General features: G+C 48.9%; 1 long non-coding RNA gene across 1 annotated transcript in view; it reads right to left on the bottom strand.

Annotated features, from left to right (window-relative positions):
• Nucleotides 1-823: 823 nt before the first annotated feature.
• Nucleotides 824-9,007, bottom strand: part of LOC133276341 (uncharacterized) — a 42,222-nt gene continuing 34,038 nt past the window's right edge. The window contains exon 3 of the long non-coding RNA XR_009745830.1: nucleotides 824-893. This is a non-coding gene — a long non-coding RNA (uncharacterized LOC133276341). The remainder of the gene's footprint in view (nucleotides 894-9,007) is intronic.

Below are 9,007 nucleotides of genomic sequence, written 5' to 3'. Positions count from 1 at the left end.
GTGCCGGGAGACACGGGGGATAGCTCCTCCTAACATGTGCCCCCCAATTGCCACACAACCCGTCCTTTTAGAGCCACTGGGCATACATACATAGTCACAACTATAACGATTTATCTTGTGAGAATTCTCAGTATGTTCTCTAGCTGTACTCTATTTTTTTTTTCTATGTGTCATGCACCTCAGTAATTTTCCATTGCTACTGTTACAAAGCCATCAAACTTAACATTATTTAAAACTAATTCTACGGGTTTATATATTCCATTTTGTGATTTTGTGCTGCCTTGTCTCAATTCCCCCCTTTTTCTGTCCTTTTGCAAATTCTTTTGCAACATTTTGTATATTACCATTACCATTACCATCACCATCACCGTCAAAATTCTTTTTGAAATAACCAATTGGTGCTTAATTTCATTACTTTTCCAATCATGGACCATTTACAACACCAGAGGGAACATTGTATCATACCACAAGCAATCAATATTAAAATAATTAACATCAATATTCCTGCAGCCAGTTGCCTCAACCAGGAGAGATTGGGTAACCATGAAGTCAACTTTTTCCATATTTCTTTAAAACCCCAGGAGGTGTCATCCATGGCCATTTCGTGAAATATCTTAGTTTGTTACCAAATTTCCTCCAGATATGTTTCGATTCTGCCACTTTGGTCTATATAGGAACAACAGCTTTCATTGATTATGGAACAAACCCCTCCTTGTGATGCCAATAACATGTCTAGAGCCATTCGGTTTTGTAATACCACTTTAGACAGGCTGGTTAAAAAAGGGTATTACAGCACCTAAGGTGCATGCCCCTTTCCAGTTGGGGGGGGGAGAGTCTTATAAGGATTTTCTCCACATAACCAATACCATCCTTTCCCTTTAGGAGTAGGCCACCTGTCCTGGGTTCAGCAGTAGCAGTCATGTTTTTCCTTTGTGTTAACTGGTGCAGTGCTGTGTTTTGACTTCTAGCTTGAGAACAGTGTTGGTGAAGCCGATGTTGTCGGTTGTTGCTAAGTGATGTTTACCCTGACCAAGGACTCTGTGAGGCTCATGCTCTGCCAGGGAGGAGGGGAAGCTGTGAGGACGCAGAGATGGGGCGCCTGACCCGGGCTAGCCGGGGAGGTATTCCATACCACAGCACGTCATGGCCGGGGTGGGGGGTAACTGGGAGTTACCCGGAAGGACAGGGGCTTCCGGGTGGAACTCGCTTTCTTGGCCGGTGGTATCATATTCTCTTCCCTTGTTATTTTCCCTTATCATTGTTTTAGCTGATAGTAGCGGTGGTGATTTGTTGCTGGACTGTTCTTGTCTCAACCCGTAGGAGTTGCACTCTCTCGATCCTCCTCCCCGTTCCTCCGGTGCAGGGGGGGGCGGGGAGACGGACACGGACCTCGATTGTTGTCAGCTCGGCACCACTCACTGGGAGTGAGTGAACAAGTTACCTGACTGGGTTTAAACCACGACAGTTCTTTTTGGCGCCCAACGTGGGGCACGAGGGGTTGAGATAAGAACAGATCTGACTGGATTGATAGTCACTCGTCACAATGCTGATTTATTGGCTCTCAAGGTTTTTCCTCTTGATCTCACAGTTTCAGTATATCATATCTTACGTCCATCCGGTATTGGCTGTATTAGTGTTTTTCAAGTGTGGGGCTTGGGCTAAGGTTTTTATCCCATTGTACTTTATGGTAATGACTTGTAATACAATAGAATCATAGATCATGAAACTGATCTGGCTTATGTTCCCAGTGTGGTCACCACCTTTATACTTTGGGAGGTATATGATGGAGGTGCTTAGCAATTACACATCTTTTTTCTCCTCCTCAGGTGCTCAACCTGTGAAGGAGACATCCTTTTACCCTCCTAGTCGTCCCCCCAGGCCATTTACATTTGAGAGTTTTGAATTTTTTGAATGGCCTTTTAATGCTGTTGAGACTTGTTTGCTGATGGTGATGGGAATCACCATGCTAACACGCATACAGAGTGTGTTTTGCCCACTACTGATTTCAAGAGTTAAGCAGATTCAGGTTTGGGTCTTGTCTGGGGTCAAACGACGATGTAGGAGGACCGAGAGATTTTCCCTGAGGCTGGACAGCCATGAGTGGAAGGGTGTGTGGGATAGTATGGGCAAGTATCTAGGTCAGTGGGCCCCTCCAGTACTTTGGAATTTCACTACCGAACAACTGCAAAATCCAGAAGAATTAGTAAAACACTTAAATGAGGTGTGTGGTCATTCTGGCCATACCAGAGATGGACAAATCACGGCAACGTGCTGGGGCTTGGCCTATGCTTACAGGGCCTTGTTCAACACTATCCAGCACCTTCAAAAGGAAAAGAATGTCGGCGGATTTGAGGGCAAAGCGACAGTCGCTACTCAAACTTTGGCTGCAATGAACTGCGCAGCTACCCCAGTGGCAAGTACAGCAGCTGCTCAAACTTCAACTGCAACAGACAGCGCGGTTACCCCAGCTCCAAGCACGGTAGCTACACCACCCCCAGCAACAAGTACAGTCGCTACTCAAACCACAGTGATAATCACTGCAGCCAAACCAGAGGACCAATTCGTACCAATATCAGTTGCCCCTGTACGTAAGAGAACAAGCAAAAAGGAGGCAAAAAGGGTGAAGCGAGATGAAGAACCAATGAATTCACCACCCGGTCCAGAATCCGATCAGGAGTCATCATCACATGATGAAGAAGAAGAAGAAGAGGTAACTTCTCGACCTCGGACCTCAACCGAGCTGCGGAATATGCGAAAAGATTTTACCCGTCAACCAGGGGAGCACATCATCACCTGGTTACTCCAGTGCTGGGACAATGGGGCCGATGGTCACGAACTAGAAGGTACAGAAGCCAAGCAGCTGGGATCACTTGCTAGAGAAGGGGGAATTGACAAAGCAATTGCAAGAGAGAAAAAGTCCCTCAGCCTTTGGAGGAGGTTCTTGGCAGCTGTGAAAGAAAGGTTTCCATACAAGGACGATGTTACGAGTCGTTCGGCCAAGTGGACTACTATAGACAAAGGCATCCAGTCTCTGAGGGAATCAGCCATCGTAGAGATGATCTATCACATCAAGCCGAATAACGGGGATACACCTATAGATCCAGATGAAGTTGAATGTACACGACCCATGTGGCGAAAACTGACACGGAATGCGCCGTCATCATATGCCCATTCCTTGGCAACAGTGACCTGGAATGACATAGTACCACTAACAGTGGATGAAATGGTTCATAAACTCCGAGAGTTCGAAGACAATCTCACCCCTTCCATCATCTCAGCTGTGAAAAAACTGTCCCAGGACCTCGAAAAATTGAGGGACGATGTATCTGATTTATCCAGCTCCTCACGTGTACCAACACACGTCTCAGCTATTAACAAAAGGCGTCCTATTGTTCGAGAGAGGAGATACAGAAGGTATACGCCACGGGGTACCCTATGGTTTTACCTGCTGGATCACGGAGAAGACATGACAAAGTGGGATGGAAAACCTACTTCAGCTTTGGAGGAACGGGTGAGTGAACTGAAGAGGGGAGCAAGGGCCAAGACTGATCGTCCCATGAGAGCTACGGCTTCAGTCTCCGGTGAGCAGTTTCCCAGATGGAGTGGAAGAGCTGATTTTACTCCAGCTCCTGTGATAATGAAGAATAATCCCTTTCAACACGACTTAAGTGTCCAATGCTGTTACGACCATTAGAGGGGCCCTGCCTCCAGCCAGGTGGAGGTAGGGGACAATCGGATTTACTGGACTGTGTGGATCAGATGGCCTGGCACATCAGTCCCACAGAAGTATAAGGCTCTAGTAGATACCGGTGCACAGTGTACCCTGATGCCATCAAGCTGTCAAGGGGTGGAACCCATCTATATTTCTGGAGTGACAGGAGGATCCCAAGAGTTGACTGTGCTGGAGGCTGAAATCAGCCTGACTGGGAGGGAGTGGCAAAAGCACCCTATTGTGACTGGTCCAGAGGCTCCATGCATCCTCGGCATAGACTACCTCAAGAGAGGGTACTTCAAAGACCCAAAAGGGTACCGGTGGGCTTTTGGTATTGCTGCTTTGGAGACTGAGGAAATTGAGCAGCTGTCCACCTTGCCTGGTCTCTCAGAAGATCCCTCTGCTGTGGGGTTGCTGAAAGTTGAAGAACAACAAGTGCCAATTGCGACCACAACAGTGCACCGGCGGCAATATCGCACCAACCGAGACTCCCTGATTCCCATCCATCAGCTGATCCGTAGACTGGAGAGTCAGGGGGTGATCAGCAGGACCCGCTCACCCTTCAATAGCCCCATATGGCCAGTGCGAAAGTCTAATGGAGAATGGAGACTAACAGTAGACTATCGTGGCCTGAATGAAGTCACACCACCATTGAGTGCTGCCGTACCGGACATGCTAGAACTTCAGTATGAACTAGAGTCAAAGGCAGCCAAGTGGTATGCCACGATTGATATTGCCAATGCATTTTTCTCCATTCCTTTGGCAGCAGAGTGCAGGCCACAGTTTGCTTTTACTTGGAGGGGTGTCCAGTTCACTTGGAACCGACTGCCCCAGGGGTGGAAACACAGCCCTACCATTTGCCATGGACTGATCCAGACTGCACTGGAACAGGGGCAAGCTCCAGAACACCTGCAATACATTGATGACATTATTGTGTGGGGCGATACAGCGGAAGAAGTCTTTGAGAAAGGGAGGAAAATAATCCAAATCCTGCTGAAAGCCGGTTTTGCCATAAAACGGAGTAAGGTCAAGGGACCTGCACAGGAGATTCAATTTTTGGGAATAAAATGGCAATATGGATGTAGACAGATCCCCACAGATGTGATCAACAAGATAACAGCAATGTCTCCACCAACTAATAAGAAAGAAACGCAAGCTTTCTTGGGTGCAGTGGGGTTCTGGAGAATGCACATCCCAAATTACAGTTCAATTGTAAGCCCTCTCTATCATGTGACCCGGAAGAAAAATGATTTTAAATGGGGCCCTGAGCAGCAACAAGCCTTTGAGCAAATTAAACGCGAGATAGTTCATGCAGTAGCACTTGGACCAGTCCGGACCGGACCAGATGTAAAAAATGTGCTGTACACTGCAGCTGGGGAGAACGGTCCTACCTGGAGCCTCTGGCAGAAAGCTCCAGGGGAGACTCGAGGTCGACCCCTCGGCTTTTGGAGTCGGGGATACAAAGGATCTGAGGCCAGCTATACCCCAACTGAGAAAGAGATACTGGCAGCCTATGAAGGGGTTCGAGCTGCTTCGGAAGTGATTGGCACTGAAGCACAGCTCCTCCTGGCACCCCGGCTGCCCATGCTGGGCTGGATGTTTAAAGGCAGGGTCTCCTCTACACATCATGCAACTGATGCTACATGGAGTAAATGGGCTGCACTAATTACACAACGAACTCGAATAGGAAATCCCAGTCGTCCAGGCATTCTAGAAGACATCATGTACTGCCCAGAGGGCAAAGATTTCGGAATGTCACCAGAGGAGGAGGTGATGCGCGCTGAAGAGGCCCCATGATATAATAAACTGTCAGAAAGTGAAAAGCAGTATGCCTTGTTTACTGATGGCTCTTGCCGTATTGTGGGAAAGCATCGGAGATGGAAGGCAGCTGTATGGAGTCCTGGATGACAAGTTGCGGAAACTGCTGACGGAGAGGGTGAATCGAGTCAATTTGCCGAGGTGAAAGCCATCCAGCTGGCCCTGGACATTGCTGAACGAGAAAAGTGGCCAGTACTTTATCTCTATACTGACTCATGGATGGTGGCAAATGCCCTGTGGGGGTGGTTGAAGCAATGGAAGCAGAGCAACTGGCAACGCAGAGGTAAACCCATCTGGGCTGCTGCACTGTGGAAAGATATTGCTGCCAGGGTGCAGAACCTGGTGATGAAGGCACGTCATGTAGATGCCCATGTACCCAAGAGTCGGGCCACTGAGGAACACCAGAACAACCAACAAGTGGATAAAGCGGCTAAGATTGAAGTGGCTCAGATGGACTTAGATTGGCAACATAAAGGTGAATTATTTTTGGCCCGGTGGGCCCATGACACTTCAGGCCATCAGGGCAGAGATGCAACATATAGATGGGGCTGTGATGAGGGGTGGACTTAACAATGGACACTATTGCCCAGGTTATTCATGAGTGTGAAACATGTGCTGCTATAAAACAAGCCAAGCGGTTAAAGCCTCTTTGGTATGGAGGACGATGGTTGAAGTATAAATATGGGGAGGCCTGGCAGATTGACTATATCACACTGCCACCAACCCCCGCCAAGGCCAGCGCCATGTGCTTACCATGGTGGAAGCAACCACCGGGTGGCTGGAAACATACGCTGTGCCCCATGCCACTGCCCGGAACACTATCCTGGGCCTTGAGAAACAGATTTTGTGGCCACACGGCACCCCAGAGAGAATTGAGTCAGACAATGGGACTCATTTCCGAAATAACCTTAGAGATATTTGGGCCAAAGAGCATGGCATTGAGTGGGCATATCACATCCCCTACCATGCACCAGCCTCTGGGAAAATCGAATGGTACAATGGGCTGTTAAAAACTACACTGAGAGCAATGGGTGGGGGAACTTTCAAGCACTGGGATACACACTTACCAAAGGCCACCTGGTTGGTCAACACCAGAGGATCTGCCAACAGGGCCAGCCCAGCCCAGTCAGAACTTTTACATATTGTAGAGGGGGACAAAGTTCCCGTGGTGCATATGAAGAATTTGCTGGGGAAGACAGTCTGGGTAATTCCTGCTTCAGGTAAAGGCAAACCCACTCATGGGATTGCTTTTGCTCAGGGACCTGGATAAACTTGGTGGGTAATGCAGGAAGATGGGGAAGTCCGATGTATACCTCAAGGGGATTTGATTTTAGGGGAAAACAGCCAGTGAACTCAATTGTATGCTGTTGCCTGCTGTGTAATGCTTTTATAGCCCATCAACTAGATGTCTCCAGGTCACCAGCGACTGGCCCTGACTTCCCTCCAGCCATCATCCCAACAGAGAATGAACTTTGAACATCATGGACCGAATGGACTCGGCAGCATTATAGGGATTGGTCCATGCACTAAGAAAATGATCTTTTCCTCTTGGTCTGTATGTATATGGATGTATATATATGGGAGAGCGATGGTGTACTGAAAATGTGGGATCTGAGCACGACGTGAATGGTATGGAATAAGGGGTGGATAATGTCCTGGGTTCAGCAGTAGCAGTCATGTTTGTTTTTTTTTCCTTTGTGCTAGCTGGTGCAGTGCTGTGTTTTGACTTCCAGCCTGAGAACAGTGTTGGTGAAGTCAATGTTTTCAGTTGTTGCTAAGTGATGTTTACTCTGACCAAGGACTTTGTGAGGCACATGCTCTGCCAGGGAGGAGGGGAAGCCGGGAGGAAGCAGAGATGGGGCGCCTGACTCGGGCTAGCCAGGGAGGTATTCCATACCACAGCATGTCATGGCCGGGGTGGGGGGTGACTGGGAGTTACCCGGAAGGACACGGGGGCTTCCGGGTGGAACTCGTCTTCTTGGCCGGTGGTATCGTATTCTCTTCCCTTGTTATTTTCCCTTATCATTGTTGTAGTTGAAAGTAGCGGTGGTGATTTGTGTACATTGGTTGCTGGACTGTTCTTGTCTCAACCCGTGGGAGTTGCACTCTTTCGATCCTCCTCCCCGTTCCTCCGGGAGTGGGGGAGAACCCCGGTGGGGGGGGGGGACACGGACCTCGATTGTTGTCAGCTCGGCACCACTCACTGGGAGTGAGTGAACAAGTTACCTGACTGGGTTTAAACCACGGAGGGAAGTAATGAACTGTATAAAAAGATACAAGGCAGAAAAGAAAACTGCCGCGGTAGCAACGGAGAAACTAGGAACAGACGTCCCCGGTCGGTTGAAACCGGGGGAAGATTACCACTCGTTTCCCCCAACTCGCGGGAGCACAAGGTTTCCCACCGCCTACCCCGCACCCCGCACCCCCCCTTTTCGTTTTCTCCCCCCCATCAGAAGGTGCCGCGGAGGAGGTGTAACCCCCTGCTCCCCCACCACCCCAGTTCCGAAAGTAGGGACTTTGAAAAGGACAGAGAAAGTATATTAGAAGGTATATGCATGATAAATGTCGAGAAATCCGAAAGAAAGAGGACGGTGCCTCGGCGCCGGATCGATTGCGGCGCCACTGTGAAGCACGCAGTAGAAAATAGAGTTCATGCGCTAGCGGGAGATTTAAAGGAACCGCGAGCCTCTCCAACCCACTACGCTCTAGAGTGAAAAAATTTTTAACTCAGTCACAGAGGAGCCAGGTCTGCAGATGGCTACATACCGAACGAGATACACCTGATAAGAAGGACACAGCTGCGAGCAACGGAGACCCCGAGTTCGGCGCAGGATCAGCCCCCGAATCCCCTGAATCCGAGCCAGATTTATATCCTCTGCTTCCAGACCCTGACTCTTTGTCTCCCGGGTCGGTCTGCTCAGACTTAGTGGCCCTGGAGACGCTCAGTTGTAACAATGGGTAACCAAAGATGCGAACATTACTGGGGAATTTTCTGCAATGGGCATCTTTGCATATCCTGTGTTTACTACACAGCAGGGGGCTAAAGAGTGGGAAGCTCTTGATCTCAAAATAGTTAAGGAGGCCTGACAAACAGTGACCACGTATGCGTTAAAATCCTCTTATACTCAAGCTGTATATGTTATGATTTTTTCTTGCAATTGACAGGGGTAGCCCATACAGTTTCTTTGTGATACTCATGTACTAGAAGTTGGTAAATATAAGTATGTCCAGGTTTCTATCAACCCTTGGAGACCTCTGTAGATACTGCTGGCCACTTCTTCCAGCACAGGCTGGCCACCTGTGTCGGAATGAGTGTGCATTTTGGTCAGTATAAAAGCCCAGGCCTCATACGATGTGGGTGAGGCAGAGCCTCTGCGAGGACGCCTGCTAAGGTTGAGCCTGCCACCTCACACTGCAATGATGCTTCTCGGAGCTGGTTTGCTGTTAGTCTCCACAGGGTCCTTGTGCCACGGTCTG

Source organism: Pezoporus flaviventris, unplaced genomic scaffold (assembly GCF_033815535.1).
Source record: "Pezoporus flaviventris isolate CSIRO_AGI_PZ_B2104156 unplaced genomic scaffold, CSIRO_AGI_Pfla_v1 ptg000044l, whole genome shotgun sequence".
NCBI classification, from domain to species: Eukaryota; Metazoa; Chordata; class Aves; order Psittaciformes; family Psittacidae; genus Pezoporus; species Pezoporus flaviventris.
Note: the sequence above shows the minus strand (reverse complement) of the source record. Positions and strands in the feature narration are given on the sequence as shown.